Here is a 14,888-nt window from a genome sequence, read left to right on the forward strand (position 1 = left end):
GGCCACCGGCCCATGAGACTCTCAGGTGCGTCTTATGGAAAGCAATCTACGTGGCAGGATTAAGCCGTCTCCGCTTACTTATATCTATACGTAAAGACTGGCACGTACAACGATTCTATTCGTTCCCCAGGAACTAGTACATCGCATACAAGTTTGGTAAATGCATGCGCATGCAGCACCCAAAACGGTGAGATGTCTTTCCTGCGGGGAGGAACAGCTGAGGTCGTCTTCTCGCAGTTGAACCCCTTACGTCTCGTTATTAATCCTAGTAGCAAAAGCATAAGCATTTGGAGCGCTCCCCACTCACGTGTGGACTGCTATTAACACTTTGCATTTCATGATCCTAGTTAAATTTCTGCATATACAATTCCAACCACCGGCTCGTACACATTTCTAGAAACGATCGCAAAACACAGCGTCAGGTTCCACCGAGACTCGAACTCGGATCACTGGATTCAAAGTCCAGAGTGCTAACCATTACACCATGGAACCGGATGCCTGTAGCGCTCTTAAATTCAGTGGTATCATGTAATTAAGCCGATAAGATGCGATGTTATTACACGTATGGTCCTCAGGAAGTGTTTGCGTGGCTAATGAAGCAATAAAGTAGGCTGGAAGTGGAAGGAGCACCTTCGAATGTAGCGGGAATTCTTGCCAGTATTCGTACATGAAGTGATGTCGAAGGATCAGGTAATCAAAATCGCGAAACAGCCACTTTCGTATGGCGGATGCTTCGTGCTGGAAGCAGCCTAGCTATGAAAACAGCTATGGACACAGAGTACTGTCGAAAACTGCGTGCTGACACAGAACGCTACGTAGTGGGCGGATTGTTCGTGTCACGATAACATTTGCACTTCACACGGTCGAAATACTGTCACACAACTCAAGCAGCTCTTTCAGCATTCACATACACTGGTGTTCAGCACAGCGCATGTTGTAGGTGTCAGATTAAGAAACCTCTTTGAGAAAATGGTCCAGCTAGGATGCTGCAACTAGCAAGTGCGGCAAGATCTCAGTAGGTGGAGGGGTGCAGACTTGCTTACTTGTGCCGCCTGTTGGTCTAGGGGTATGATTCCTGCTTTGGGTACAGGAGGTCCCGGGTTCAAATCCCGGACAGGCCCTACTTTTCACTTTCGCGACAACCCAGCACTACGATAAACTTGCGAGTCTCTGAAAGTAAGCCATGCAGCAGGACAAACTGCATGTCGGGCCACCGGCCCATGAGACTCTCAGGTGCGTCTTATGGAAAGCAATCTACGTGGCAGGATTAAGCCGTCTCCGCTTACTTATATCTATACGTAAAGACTGGCACGTACAACGATTCTATTCGTTCCCCAGGAACTAGTACATCGCATGCAAGTTTGGTAAATGCATGCGCATGCAGCACCCAAAACGGTGAGATGTCTTTCCTGCGGGGAGGAACAGCTGAGGTCGTCTTCTCGCAGTTGAACCCCTTACGTCTCGTTATTAATCCTAGTAGCAAAAGCATAAGCATTTGGAGCGCTCCCCACTCACGTGTGGACTGCTATTAACACTTTGCATTTCATGATCCTAGTTAAATTTCTGCATATACAATTCCAACCACCGGCTCGTACACATTTCTAGAAACGATCGCAAAACACAGCGTCAGGTTCCACCGAGACTCGAACTCGGATCACTGGATTCAAAGTCCAGAGTGCTAACCATTACACCATGGAACCGGATGCCTGTAGCGCTCTTAAATTCAGTGGTATCATGTAATTAAGCCGATAAGATGCGATGTTATTACACGTATGGTCCTCAGGAAGTGTTTGCGTGGCTAATGAAGCAACCAAGTAGGCTGGAAGTGGAAGGAGCACCTTCGAATGTAGCGGGAATTCTTGCCAGTATTCGTACATGAAGTGATGTCGAAGGATCAGGTAATCAAAATCGCGAAACAGCCACTTTCGTATGGCGGATGCTTCGTGCTGGAAGCAGCCTAGCTATGAAAACAGCTATGGACACAGAGTACTGTCGAAAACTGCGTGCTGACACAGAACGCTACGTAGTGGGCGGATTGTTCGTGTCACGATAACATTTGCACTTCACACGGTCGAAATACTGTCACACAACTCAAGCAGCTCTTTCAGCATTCACATACACTGGTGTTCAGCACAGCGCATGTTGTAGGTGTCAGATTAAGAAACCTCTTTGAGAAAATGGTCCAGCTAGGATGCTGCAACTAGCAAGTGCGGCAAGATCTCAGTAGGTGGAGGGGTGCAGACTTGCTTACTTGTGCGGCCTGTTGGTCTAGGGGTATGATTCCTGCTTTGGGTGCAGGAGGTCCCGGGTTCAAATCCCGGACAGGCCCTACTTTTCACTTTCGCGACAACCCAGCACTACGATAAACTTGCGAGTCTCTGAAAGTAAGCCATGCAGCAGGACAAACTGCATGTCGGGCCACCGGCCCATGAGACTCTCAGGTGCGTCTTATGGAAAGCAATCTACGTGGCAGGATTAAGCCGTCTCCGCTTACTTATATCTATACGTAAAGACTGGCACGTACAACGATTCTATTCGTTCCCCAGGAACTAGTACATCGCATACAAGTTTGGTAAATGCATGCGCATGCAGCACCCAAAACGGTGAGATGTCTTTCCTGCGGGGAGGAACAGCTGAGGTCGTCTTCTCGCAGTTGAACCCCTTACGTCTCGTTATTAATCCTAGTAGCAAAAGCATAAGCATTTGGAGCGCTCCCCACTCACGTGTGGACTGCTATTAACACTTTGCATTTCATGATCCTAGTTAAATTTCTGCATATACAATTCCAACCACCGGCTCGTACACATTTCTAGAAACGATCGCAAAACACAGCGTCAGGTTCCACCGAGACTCGAACTCGGATCACTGGATTCAAAGTCCAGAGTGCTAACCATTACACCATGGAACCGGATGCCTGTTGCGCTCTTAAATTCAGTGGTATCATGTAATTAAGCCGATAAGATGCGATGTTATTACACGTATGGTCCTCAGGAAGTGTTTGCGTGGCTAATGAAGCAACCAAGTAGGCTGGAAGTGGAAGGAGCACCTTCGAATGTAGCGGGAATTCTTGCCAGTATTCGTACATGAAGTGATGTCGAAGGATCAGGTAATCAAAATCGCGAAACAGCCACTTTCGTATGGCGGATGCTTCGTGCTGGAAGCAGCCTAGCTATGAAAACAGCTATGGACACAGAGTACTGTCGAAAACTGCGTGCTGACACAGAACGCTACGTAGTGGGCGGATTGTTCGTGTCACGATAACATTTGCACTTCACACGGTCGAAATACTGTCACACAACTCAAGCAGCTCTTTCAGCATTCACATACACTGGTGTTCAGCACAGCGCATGTTGTAGGTGTCAGATTAAGAAACCTCTTTGAGAAAATGGTCCAGCTAGGATGCTGCAACTAGCAAGTGCGGCAAGATCTCAGTAGGTGGAGGGGTGCAGACTTGCTTACTTGTGCCGCCTGTTGGTCTAGGGGTATGATTCCTGCTTTGGGTACAGGAGGTCCCGGGTTCAAATCCCGGACAGGCCCTACTTTTCACTTTCGCGACAACCCAGCACTACGATAAACTTGCGAGTCTCTGAAAGTAAGCCATGCAGCAGGACAAACTGCATGTCGGGCCACCGGCCCATGAGACTCTCAGGTGCGTCTTATGGAAAGCAATCTACGTGGCAGGATTAAGCCGTCTCCGCTTACTTATATCTATACGTAAAGACTGGCACGTACAACGATTCTATTCGCTCCCCAGGAACTAGTACATCGCATGCAAGTTTGGTAAATGCATGCGCATGCAGCACCCAAAACGGTGAGATGTCTTTCCTGCGGGGAGGAACAGCTGAGGTCGTCTTCTCGCAGTTGAACCCCTTACGTCTCGTTATTAATCCTAGTAGCAAAAGCATAAGCATTTGGAGCGCTCCCCACTCACGTGTGGACTGCTATTAACACTTTGCATTTCATGATCCTAGTTAAATTTCTGCATATACAATTCCAACCACCGGCTCGTACACATTTCTAGAAACGATCGCAAAACACAGCGTCAGGTTCCACCGAGACTCGAACTCGGATCGCTGGATTCAAAGTCAAGAGTGCTAACCATTACACCATGGAACCGGATGCCTGTAGCGCTCGTAAATTCAGTGGTATCATGTAATTAAGCCGATAAGATGCGATGTTATTACACGTATGGTCCTCAGGAAGTGTTTGCGTGGCTAATGAAGCAACCAAGTAGGCTGGAAGTGGAAGGAGCACCTTCGAATGTAGCGGGAATTCTTGCCAGTATTCGTACATGAAGTGATGTCGAAGGATCAGGTAATCAAAATCGCGAAACAGCCACTTTCGTATGGCGAATGCTTCGTGCTGGAAGCAGCCTAGCTATGAAAACAGCTATGGACACAGAGTACTGTCGAAAACTGCGTGCTGACACAGAACGCTACGTAGTGGGCGGATTGTTCGTGTCACGATAACGTTTGCACTTCACACGGTCGAAATACTGTCACACAACTCAAGCAGCTCTTTCAGCATTCACATACACTGGTGTTCAGCACAGCGCATGTTGTAGGTGTCAGATTAAGAAACCTCTTTGAGAAAATGGTCCAGCTAGGATGCTGCAACTAGCAAGTGCGGCAAGATCTCAGTAGGTGGAGGGGTGCAGACTTGCTTACTTGTGCGGCCTGTTGGTCTAGGGGTATGATTCCTGCTTTGGGTGCAGGAGGTCCCGGGTTCAAATCCCGGACAGGCCCTACTTTTCACTTTCGCGACAACCCAGCACTACGATAAACTTGCGAGTCTCTGAAAGTAAGCCATGCAGCAGGACAAACTGCATGTCGGGCCACCGGCCCATGAGACTCTCAGGTGCGTCTTATGGAAAGCAATCTACGTGGCAGGATTAAGCCGTCTCCGCTTACTTATATCTATACGTAAAGACTGGCACGTACAACGATTCTATTCGTTCCCCAGGAACTAGTACATCGCATGCAAGTTTGGTAAATGCATGCGCATGCAGCACCCAAAACGGTGAGATGTCTTTCCTGCGGGGAGGAACAGCTGAGGTCGTCTTCTCGCAGTTGAACCCCTTACGTCTCGTTATTAATCCTAGTAGCAAAAGCATAAGCATTTGGAGCGCTCCCCACTCACGTGTGGACTGCTATTAACACTTTGCATTTCATGATCCTAGTTAAATTTCTGCATATACAATTCCAACCACCGGCTCGTACACATTTCTAGAAACGATCGCAAAACACAGCGTCAGGTTCCACCGAGACTCGAACTCGGATCACTGGATTCAAAGTCCAGAGTGCTAACCATTACACCATGGAACCGGATGCCTGTAGCGCTCGTAAATTCAGTGGTATCATGTAATTAAGCCGATAAGATGCGATGTTATTACACGTATGGTCCTCAGGAAGTGTTTGCGTGGCTAATGAAGCAACCAAGTAGGCTGGAAGTGGAAGGAGCACCTTCGAATGTAGCGGGAATTCTTGCCAGTATTCGTACATGAAGTGATGTCGAAGGATCAGGTAATCAAAATCGCGAAACAGCCACTTTCGTATGGCGAATGCTTCGTGCTGGAAGCAGCCTAGCTATGAAAACAGCTATGGACACAGAGTACTGTCGAAAACTGCGTGCTGACACAGAACGCTACGTAGTGGGCGGATTGTTCGTGTCACGATAACATTTGCACTTCACACGGTCGAAATACTGTCACACAACTCAAGCAGCTCTTTCAGCATTCACATACACTGGTGTTCAGCACAGCGCATGTTGTAGGTGTCAGATTAAGAAACCTCTTTGAGAAAATGGTCCAGCTAGGATGCTGCAACTAGCAAGTGCGGCAAGATCTCAGTAGGTGGAGGGGTGCAGACTTGCTTACTTGTGCGGCCTGTTGGTCTAGGGGTATGATTCCTGCTTTGGGTGCAGGAGGTCCCGGGTTCAAATCCCGGACAGGCCCTACTTTTCACTTTCGCGACAACCCAGCACTACGATAAACTTGCGAGTCTCTGAAAGTAAGCCATGCAGCAGGACAAACTGCATGTCGGGCCACCGGCCCATGAGACTCTCAGGTGCGTCTTATGGAAAGCAATCTACGTGGCAGGATTAAGCCGTCTCCGCTTACTTATATCTATACGTAAAGACTGGCACGTACAACGATTCTATTCGTTCCCCAGGAACTAGTACATCGCATGCAAGTTTGGTAAATGCATGCGCATGCAGCACCCAAAACGGTGAGATGTCTTTCCTGCGGGGAGGAACAGCTGAGGTCGTCTTCTCGCAGTTGAACCCCTTACGTCTCGTTATTAATCCTAGTAGCAAAAGCATAAGCATTTGGAGCGCTCCCCACTCACGTGTGGACTGCTATTAACACTTTGCATTTCATGATCCTAGTTAAATTTCTGCATATACAATTCCAACCACCGGCTCGTACACATTTCTAGAAACGATCGCGAAACACAGCGTCAGGTTCCACCGAGACTCGAACTCGGATCACTGGATTCAAAGTCCAGAGTGCTAACCATTACACCATGGAACCGGATGCCTGTAGCGCTCGTAAATTCAGTGGTATCATGTAATTAAGCCGAGAAGATGCGATGTTATTACACGTATGGTCCTCAGGAAGTGTTTGCGTGGCTAATGAAGCAACCAAGTAGGCTGGAAGTGGAAGGAGCACCTTCGAATGTAGCGGGAATTCTTGCCAGTATTCGTACATGAAGTGATGTCGAAGGATCAGGTAATCAAAATCGCGAAACAGCCACTTTCGTATGGCGAATGCTTCGTGCTGGAAGCAGCCTAGCTATGAAAACAGCTATGGACACAGAGTACTGTCGAAAACTGCGTGCTGACACAGAACGCTACGTAGTGGGCGGATTGTTCGTGTCACGATAACATTTGCACTTCACACGGTCGAAATACTGTCACACAACTCAAGCAGCTCTTTCAGCATTCACATACACTGGTGTTCAGCACAGCGCATGTTGTAGGTGTCAGATTAAGAAACCTCTTTGAGAAAATGGTCCAGCTAGGATGCTGCAACTAGCAAGTGCGGTAAGATCTCAGTAGGTGGAGGGGTGCAGACTTGCTTACTTGTGCGGCCTGTTGGTCTAGGGGTATGATTCCTGCTTTGGGTGCAGGAGGCCCCGGGTTCAAATCCCGGACAGGCCCTACTTTTCACTTTCGCGACAACCCAGCACTACGATAAACTTGCGAGTCTCTGAAAGTAAGCCATGCAGCAGGACAAACTGCATGTCGGGCCACCGGCCCATGAGACTCTCAGGTGCGTCTTATGGAAAGCAATCTACGTGGCAGGATTAAGCCGTCTCCGCTTACTTATATCTATACGTAAAGACTGGCACGTACAACGATTCTATTCGTTCCCCAGGAACTAGCACATCGCATGCAAGTTTGGTAAATGCATGCGCATGCAGCACCCAAAACGGTGAGATGTCTTTCCTGCGGGGAGGAACAGCTGAGGTCGTCTTCTCGCAGTTGAACCCCTTACGTCTCGTTATTAATCCTAGTAGCAAAAGCATAAGCATTTGGAGCGCTCCCCACTCACGTGTGGACTGCTATTAACACTTTGCATTTCATGATCCTAGTTAAATTTCTGCATATACAATTCCAACCACCGGCTCGTACACATTTCTAGAAACGATCGCGAAACACAGCGTCAGGTTCCACCGAGACTCGAACTCGGATCACTGGATTCAAAGTCCAGAGTGCTAACCATTACACCATGGAACCGGATGCCTGTAGCGCTCGTAAATTCAGTGGTATCATGTAATTAAGCCGAGAAGATGCGATGTTATTACACGTATGGTCCTCAGGAAGTGTTTGCGTGGCTAATGAAGCAACCAAGTAGGCTGGAAGTGGAAGGAGCACCTTCGAATGTAGCGGGAATTCTTGCCAGTATTCGTACATGAAGTGATGTCGAAGGATCAGGTAATCAAAATCGCGAAACAGCCACTTTCGTATGGCGAATGCTTCGTGCTGGAAGCAGCCTAGCTATGAAAACAGCTATGGACACAGAGTACTGTCGAAAACTGCGTGCTGACACAGAACGCTACGTAGTGGGCGGATTGTTCGTGTCACGATAACATTTGCACTTCACACGGTCGAAATACTGTCACACAACTCAAGCAGCTCTTTCAGCATTCACATACACTGGTGTTCAGCACAGCGCATGTTGTAGGTGTCAGATTAAGAAACCTCTTTGAGAAAATGGTCCAGCTAGGATGCTGCAACTAGCAAGTGCGGTAAGATCTCAGTAGGTGGAGGGGTGCAGACTTGCTTACTTGTGCGGCCTGTTGGTCTAGGGGTATGATTCCTGCTTTGGGTGCAGGAGGCCCCGGGTTCAAATCCCGGACAGGCCCTACTTTTCACTTTCGCGACAACCCAGCACTACGATAAACTTGCGAGTCTCTGAAAGTAAGCCATGCAGCAGGACAAACTGCATGTCGGGCCACCGGCCCATGAGACTCTCAGGTGCGTCTTATGGAAAGCAATCTACGTGGCAGGATTAAGCCGTCTCCGCTTACTTATATCTATACGTAAAGACTGGCACGTACAACGATTCTATTCGTTCCCCAGGAACTAGCACATCGCATGCAAGTTTTGTAAATGCATGCGCATGCAGCACCCAAAACGGTGAGATGTCTTTCCTGCGGGGAGGAACAGCTGAGGTCGTCTTCTCGCAGTTGAATCCCTTACGTCTCGTTATTAATCCTAGTAGCAAAAGCATAAGCATTTGGAGCGCTCCCCACTCACGTGTGGACTGCTATTAACACTTTGCATTTCATGATCCTAGTTAAATTTCTGCATATACAATTCCAACCACCGGCTCGTACACATTTCTAGAAACGATCGCAAAACACAGCGTCAGGTTCCACCGAGACTCGAACTCGGATCACTGGATTCAAAGTCCAGAGTGCTAACCATTACACCATGGAACCGGATGCCTGTAGCGCTCGTAAATTCAGTGGTATCATGTAATTAAGCCGATAAGATGCGATGTTATTACACGTATGGTCCTCAGGAAGTGTTTGCGTGGCTAATGAAGCAACCAAGTAGGCTGGAAGTGGAAGGAGCACCTTCGAATGTAGCGGGAATTCTTGCCAGTATTCGTACATGAAGTGATGTCGAAGGATCAGGTAATCAAAATCGCGAAACAGCCACTTTCGTATGGCGAATGCTTCGTGCTGGAAGCAGCCTAGCTATGAAAACAGCTATGGACACAGAGTACTGTCGAAAACTGCGTGCTGACACAGAACGCTACGTAGTGGGCGGATTGTTCGTGTCACGATAACATTTGCACTTCACACGGTCGAAATACTGTCACACAACTCAAGCAGCTCTTTCAGCATTCACATACACTGGTGTTCAGCACAGCGCATGTTGTAGGTGTCAGATTAAGAAACCTCTTTGAGAAAATGGTCCAGCTAGGATGCTGCAACTAGCAAGTGCGGCAAGATCTCAGTAGGTGGAGGGGTGCAGACTTGCTTACTTGTGCGGCCTGTTGGTCTAGGGGTATGATTGCTGCTTTGGGTGCAGGAGGTCCCGGGTTCAAATCCCGGACAGGCCCTACTTTTCACTTTCGCGACAACCCAGCACTACGATAAACTTGCGAGTCTCTGAAAGTAAGCCATGCAGCAGGACAAACTGCATGTCGGGCCACCGGCCCATGAGACTCTCAGGTGCGTCTTATGGAAAGCAATCTACGTGGCAGGATTAAGCCGTCTCCGCTTACTTATATCTATACGTAAAGACTGGCACGTACAACGATTCTATTCGTTCCCCAGGAACTAGCACATCGCATGCAAGTTTGGTAAATGCATGCGCATGCAGCACCCAAAACGGTGAGATGTCTTTCCTGCGGGGAGGAACAGCTGAGGTCGTCTTCTCGCAGTTGAATCCCTTACGTCTCGTTATTAATCCTAGTAGCAAAAGCATAAGCATTTGGAGCGCTCCCCACTCACGTGTGGACTGCTATTAACACTTTGCATTTCATGATCCTAGTTAAATTTCTGCATATACAATTCCAACCACCGGCTCGTACACATTTCTAGAAACGATCGCAAAACACAGCGTCAGGTTCCACCGAGACTCGAACTCGGATCACTGGATACAAAGTCCAGAGTGCTAACCATTACACCATGGAACCGGATGCCTGTAGCGCTCGTAAATTCAGTGGTATCATGTAATTAAGCCGATAAGATGCGATGTTATTACACGTATGGTCCTCAGGAAGTGTTTGCGTGGCTAATGAAGCAACCAAGTAGGCTGGAAGTGGAAGGAGCACCTTCGAATGTAGCGGGAATTCTTGCCAGTATTCGTACATGAAGTGATGTCGAAGGATCAGGTAATCAAAATCGCGAAACAGCCACTTTCGTATGGCGAATGCTTCGTGCTGGAAGCAGCCTAGCTATGAAAACAGCTATGGACACAGAGTACTGTCGAAAACTGCGTGCTGACACAGAACGCTACGTAGTGGGCGGATTGTTCGTGTCACGATAACATTTGCACTTCACACGGTCGAAATACTGTCACACAACTCAAGCAGCTCTTTCAGCATTCACATACACTGGTGTTCAGCACAGCGCATGTTGTAGGTGTCAGATTAAGAAACCTCTTTGAGAAAATGGTCCAGCTAGGATGCTGCAACTAGCAAGTGCGGCAAGATCTCAGTAGGTGGAGGGGTGCAGACTTGCTTACTTGTGCGGCCTGTTGGTCTAGGGGTATGATTGCTGCTTTGGGTGCAGGAGGTCCCGGGTTCAAATCCCGGACAGGCCCTACTTTTCACTTTCGCGACAACCCAGCACTACGATAAACTTGCGAGTCTCTGAAAGTAAGCCATGCAGCAGGACAAACTGCATGTCGGGCCACCGGCCCATGAGACTCTCAGGTGCGTCTTATGGAAAGCAATCTACGTGGCAGGATTAAGCCGTCTCCGCTTACTTATATCTATACGTAAAGACTGGCACGTACAACGATTCTATTCGTTCCCCAGGAACTAGCACATCGCATGCAAGTTTGGTAAATGCATGCGCATGCAGCACCCAAAACGGTGAGATGTCTTTCCTGCGGGGAGGAACAGCTGAGGTCGTCTTCTCGCAGTTGAATCCCTTACGTCTCGTTATTAATCCTAGTAGCAAAAGCATAAGCATTTGGAGCGCTCCCCACTCACGTGTGGACTGCTATTAACACTTTGCATTTCATGATCCTAGTTAAATTTCTGCATATACAATTCCAACCACCGGCTCGTACACATTTCTAGAAACGATCGCAAAACACAGCGTCAGGTTCCACCGAGACTCGAACTCGGATCACTGGATACAAAGTCCAGAGTGCTAACCATTACACCATGGAACCGGATGCCTGTAGCGCTCGTAAATTCAGTGGTATCATGTAATTAAGCCGATAAGATGCGATGTTATTACACGTATGGTCCTCAGGAAGTGTTTGCGTGGCTAATGAAGCAACCAAGTAGGCTGGAAGTGGAAGGAGCACCTTCGAATGTAGCGGGAATTCTTGCCAGTATTCGTACATGAAGTGATGTCGAAGGATCAGGTAATCAAAATCGCGAAACAGCCACTTTCGTATGGCGAATGCTTCGTGCTGGAAGCAGCCTAGCTATGAAAACAGCTATGGACACAGAGTACTGTCGAAAACTGCGTGCTGACACAGAACGCTACGTAGTGGGCGGATTGTTCGTGTCACGATAACATTTGCACTTCACACGGTCGAAATACTGTCACACAACTCAAGCAGCTCTTTCAGCATTCACATACACTGGTGTTCAGCACAGCGCATGTTGTAGGTGTCAGATTAAGAAACCTCTTTGAGAAAATGGTCCAGCTAGGATGCTGCAACTAGCAAGTGCGGCAAGATCTCAGTAGGTGGAGGGGTGCAGACTTGCTTACTTGTGCGGCCTGTTGGTCTAGGGGTATGATTCCTGCTTTGGGTGCAGGAGGTCCCGGGTTCAAATCCCGGACAGGCCCTACTTTTCACTTTCGCGACAACCCAGCACTACGATAAACTTGCGAGTCTCTGAAAGTAAGCCATGCAGCAGGACAAACTGCATGTCGGGCCACCGGCCCATGAGACTCTCAGGTGCGTCTTATGGAAAGCAATCTACGTGGCAGGATTAAGCCGTCTCCGCTTACTTATATCTATACGTAAAGACTGGCACGTACAACGATTCTATTCGTTCCCCAGGAACTAGCACATCGCATGCAAGTTTGGTAAATGCATGCGCATGCAGCACCCAAAACGGTGAGATGTCTTTCCTGCGGGGAGGAACAGCTGAGGTCGTCTTCTCGCAGTTGAATCCCTTACGTCTCGTTATTAATCCTAGTAGCAAAAGCATAAGCATTTGGAGCGCTCCCCACTCACGTGTGGACTGCTATTAACACTTTGCATTTCATGATCCTAGTTAAATTTCTGCATATACAATTCCAACCACCGGCTCGTACACATTTCTAGAAACGATCGCAAAACACAGCGGCAGGTTCCACCGACACTCGAACTCGGATCACTGGATTCAAAGTCCAGAGTGCTAACCATTACACCACGGAACCGGATGCCTGTAGCGCTCTTAAATTCAGTGGTATCATGTAATTAAGCCGATAAGATGCGATGTTACTACACGTATGGTCCTCAGGAAGTGTTTGCGTGGCTAATGAAGCAACCAAGTAGGCTGGAAGTGGAAGGAGCACCTTCGAATGTAGCGGGAATTCTTGCCAGTATTCGTACATGAAGTGATGTCGAAGGATCAGGTAATCAAAATCGCGAAACAGCCACTTTCGTATGGCGGATGCTTCGTGCTGGAAGCAGCCTAGCTATGAAAACAGCTATGGAACCAGAGTACTGTCGAAAACTGCGTGCTGACACAGAACGCTACGTAGTGGGCGGATTGTTCGTGTCACGATAACATTTGCACTTCACACGGTCGAAATACTGTCACACAACTCAAGCAGCTGTTTCAGCATTCACATACACTGGTGTTCAGCACAGCGCATGTTGTAGGTGTCAGATTAAGAAACCTCTTTGAGAAAATGGTCCAGCTAGGATGCTGCAACTAGCAAGTGCGGCAAGATCTCAGTAGGTGGAGGGGTGCAGACTTGCTTACTTGTTCGGCCTGTTGGTCAAGGGGTATGATTCCAGCTTTGGGTGCAGGAGGTCCCGGGTTCAAATCCCGGACAGGCCCTACTTTTCACTTTCGCGACAACCCAGCACTACGATAAACTTGCGAGTCTCTGAAAGTAAGCCATGCAGCAGGACAAACTGCATGTCGGGCCACCGGCCCATGAGACTCTCAGGTGCGTCTTATGGAAAGCAATCTACGTGGCAGGATTAAGCCGTCTCCGCTTACTTATATCTATACGTAAAGACTGGCACGTACAACGATTCTATTCGTTCCCCAGGAACTAGCACATCGCATGCAAGTTTGGTAAATGCATGCGCATGCAGCACCCAAAACGGTGAGATGTCTTTCCTGCGGGGAGGAACAGCTGAGGTCGTCTTCTCGCAGTTGAATCCCTTACGTCTCGTTATTAATCCTAGTAGCAAAAGCATAAGCATTTGGAGCGCTCCCCACTCACGTGTGGACTGCTATTAACACTTTGCATTTCATGATCCTAGTTAAATTTCTGCATATACAATTCCAACCACCGGCTCGTACACATTTCTAGAAACGATCGCAAAACACAGCGGCAGGTTCCACCGAGACTCGAACTCGGATCGCTGGATTCAAAGTCCAGAGTGCTAACCATTACACCATGGAACCGGATGCCTGTAGCGCTCGTAAATTCAGTGGTATCATGAAATTAAGCCGATAAGATGCGATGTTATTACACGTATGGTCCTCAGGAAGTGTTTCCGTGGCTAATGAAGCAACCAAGTGGGCTGGAAGTGGAAGGAGCACCTTCGAATGTAGCGGGAATTCTTGCCAGTATTCGTACATGAAGTGATGTCGAAGGATCAGGTAATCAAAATCGCGAAACAGCCACTTTCGTATGGCGGATGCTTCGTGCTGGAAGCAGCCTAGCTATGAAAACAGCTATGGACACAGAGTACTGTCGAAAACTGCGTGTTGACACAGAACGCTACGTAGTGGGCGGATTGTTCGTGTCACGATAACATTTGCACTTCACACGGTCGAAATACTGTCACACAACTCAAGCAGCTCTTTCAGCGTTCACATACACTGGTGTTCAGCACAGCGCATGTTGTAGGTGTCAGATTAAGAAACCTCTTTGAGAAAATGGTCCAGCTAGGATGCTGCAACTAGCAAGTGCGGCAAGATCTCAGTAGGTGGAGGGGTGCAGACTTGCTTACTTGTGCGGCCTGTTGGTCTAGGGGTATGATTCCTGCTTTGGGTGCAGGAGGTCCCGGGTTCAAATCCCGGACAGGCCCTACTTTTCACTTTCGCGACAACCCAGCACTACGATAAACTTGCGAGTCTCTGAAAGTAAGCCATGCAGCAGGACAAACTGCATGTCGGGCCACCGGCCCATGAGACTCTCAGGTGCGTCTTATGGAAAGCAATCTACGTGGCAGGATTAAGCCGTCTCCGCTTACTTATATCTATACGTAAAGACTGGCACGTACAACGATTCTATTCGTTCCCCAGGAACTAGTACATCGCATGCAAGTTTGGTAAATGCATGCGCATGCAGCACCCAAAACGGTGAGATGTCTTTCCTGCGGGGAGGAACAGCTGAGGTCGTCTTTTCGCAGTTGAACCCCTTACGTCTCGTTATTAATCCTAGTAGCAAAAGCATAAGCATTTGGAGCGCTCCCCACTCACGTGTGGACTGCTATTAACACTTTGCATTTCATGATCCTAGTTAAATTTCTGCATATACAATTCCAACCACCGGCTCGTACACATT

General features: G+C 48.3%; 22 non-coding genes across 22 annotated transcripts; 10 read left to right on the plus strand and 12 right to left on the minus strand.

Annotated features, from left to right (window-relative positions):
* Nucleotides 1–420: 420 nt before the first annotated feature.
* Nucleotides 421–492, minus strand: Trnaq-uug. The gene has a single exon. It is a non-coding gene; the product is annotated as a tRNA-Gln (tRNA).
* A 1,136-nt stretch (nt 493–1,628) lies between these two features.
* On the minus strand, nt 1,629–1,700 carry Trnaq-uug. The gene has a single exon. It is a non-coding gene; the product is annotated as a tRNA-Gln (tRNA).
* Nucleotides 1,701–2,257: 557 nt separating this feature from the next.
* On the plus strand, nt 2,258–2,329 carry Trnap-ugg. Its single transcript has one exon. It is a non-coding gene; the product is annotated as a tRNA-Pro (tRNA).
* Nucleotides 2,330–2,836: 507 nt separating this feature from the next.
* Trnaq-uug lies at nt 2,837–2,908 on the minus strand. Its single transcript has one exon. It is a non-coding gene; the product is annotated as a tRNA-Gln (tRNA).
* Nucleotides 2,909–4,044: 1,136 nt separating this feature from the next.
* Trnaq-uug lies at nt 4,045–4,116 on the minus strand. Its single transcript has one exon. It is a non-coding gene; the product is annotated as a tRNA-Gln (tRNA).
* A 557-nt stretch (nt 4,117–4,673) lies between these two features.
* On the plus strand, nt 4,674–4,745 carry Trnap-ugg. The gene has a single exon. It is a non-coding gene; the product is annotated as a tRNA-Pro (tRNA).
* A 507-nt stretch (nt 4,746–5,252) lies between these two features.
* Trnaq-uug lies at nt 5,253–5,324 on the minus strand. The gene has a single exon. It is a non-coding gene; the product is annotated as a tRNA-Gln (tRNA).
* Nucleotides 5,325–5,881: 557 nt separating this feature from the next.
* Nucleotides 5,882–5,953, plus strand: Trnap-ugg. The gene has a single exon. It is a non-coding gene; the product is annotated as a tRNA-Pro (tRNA).
* A 507-nt stretch (nt 5,954–6,460) lies between these two features.
* Trnaq-uug lies at nt 6,461–6,532 on the minus strand. The gene has a single exon. It is a non-coding gene; the product is annotated as a tRNA-Gln (tRNA).
* A 557-nt stretch (nt 6,533–7,089) lies between these two features.
* Trnap-ugg lies at nt 7,090–7,161 on the plus strand. The gene has a single exon. It is a non-coding gene; the product is annotated as a tRNA-Pro (tRNA).
* Nucleotides 7,162–7,668: 507 nt separating this feature from the next.
* Trnaq-uug lies at nt 7,669–7,740 on the minus strand. Its single transcript has one exon. It is a non-coding gene; the product is annotated as a tRNA-Gln (tRNA).
* A 557-nt stretch (nt 7,741–8,297) lies between these two features.
* Nucleotides 8,298–8,369, plus strand: Trnap-ugg. Its single transcript has one exon. It is a non-coding gene; the product is annotated as a tRNA-Pro (tRNA).
* A 507-nt stretch (nt 8,370–8,876) lies between these two features.
* Trnaq-uug lies at nt 8,877–8,948 on the minus strand. Its single transcript has one exon. It is a non-coding gene; the product is annotated as a tRNA-Gln (tRNA).
* A 557-nt stretch (nt 8,949–9,505) lies between these two features.
* Trnap-ugg lies at nt 9,506–9,577 on the plus strand. Its single transcript has one exon. It is a non-coding gene; the product is annotated as a tRNA-Pro (tRNA).
* A 507-nt stretch (nt 9,578–10,084) lies between these two features.
* Nucleotides 10,085–10,156, minus strand: Trnaq-uug. The gene has a single exon. It is a non-coding gene; the product is annotated as a tRNA-Gln (tRNA).
* Nucleotides 10,157–10,713: 557 nt separating this feature from the next.
* Nucleotides 10,714–10,785, plus strand: Trnap-ugg. The gene has a single exon. It is a non-coding gene; the product is annotated as a tRNA-Pro (tRNA).
* Nucleotides 10,786–11,292: 507 nt separating this feature from the next.
* On the minus strand, nt 11,293–11,364 carry Trnaq-uug. The gene has a single exon. It is a non-coding gene; the product is annotated as a tRNA-Gln (tRNA).
* Nucleotides 11,365–11,921: 557 nt separating this feature from the next.
* Nucleotides 11,922–11,993, plus strand: Trnap-ugg. Its single transcript has one exon. It is a non-coding gene; the product is annotated as a tRNA-Pro (tRNA).
* A 507-nt stretch (nt 11,994–12,500) lies between these two features.
* Nucleotides 12,501–12,572, minus strand: Trnaq-uug. The gene has a single exon. It is a non-coding gene; the product is annotated as a tRNA-Gln (tRNA).
* Nucleotides 12,573–13,129: 557 nt separating this feature from the next.
* Nucleotides 13,130–13,201, plus strand: Trnap-ugg. Its single transcript has one exon. It is a non-coding gene; the product is annotated as a tRNA-Pro (tRNA).
* A 507-nt stretch (nt 13,202–13,708) lies between these two features.
* On the minus strand, nt 13,709–13,780 carry Trnaq-uug. The gene has a single exon. It is a non-coding gene; the product is annotated as a tRNA-Gln (tRNA).
* Nucleotides 13,781–14,337: 557 nt separating this feature from the next.
* Nucleotides 14,338–14,409, plus strand: Trnap-ugg. Its single transcript has one exon. It is a non-coding gene; the product is annotated as a tRNA-Pro (tRNA).
* Nucleotides 14,410–14,888: the final 479 nt, after the last annotated feature.

The sequence above is a fragment of the Schistocerca americana genome, chromosome 2, assembly GCF_021461395.2.
Source record: "Schistocerca americana isolate TAMUIC-IGC-003095 chromosome 2, iqSchAmer2.1, whole genome shotgun sequence".
Lineage (NCBI taxonomy): Eukaryota > Metazoa > Arthropoda > Insecta > Orthoptera > Acrididae > Schistocerca > Schistocerca americana.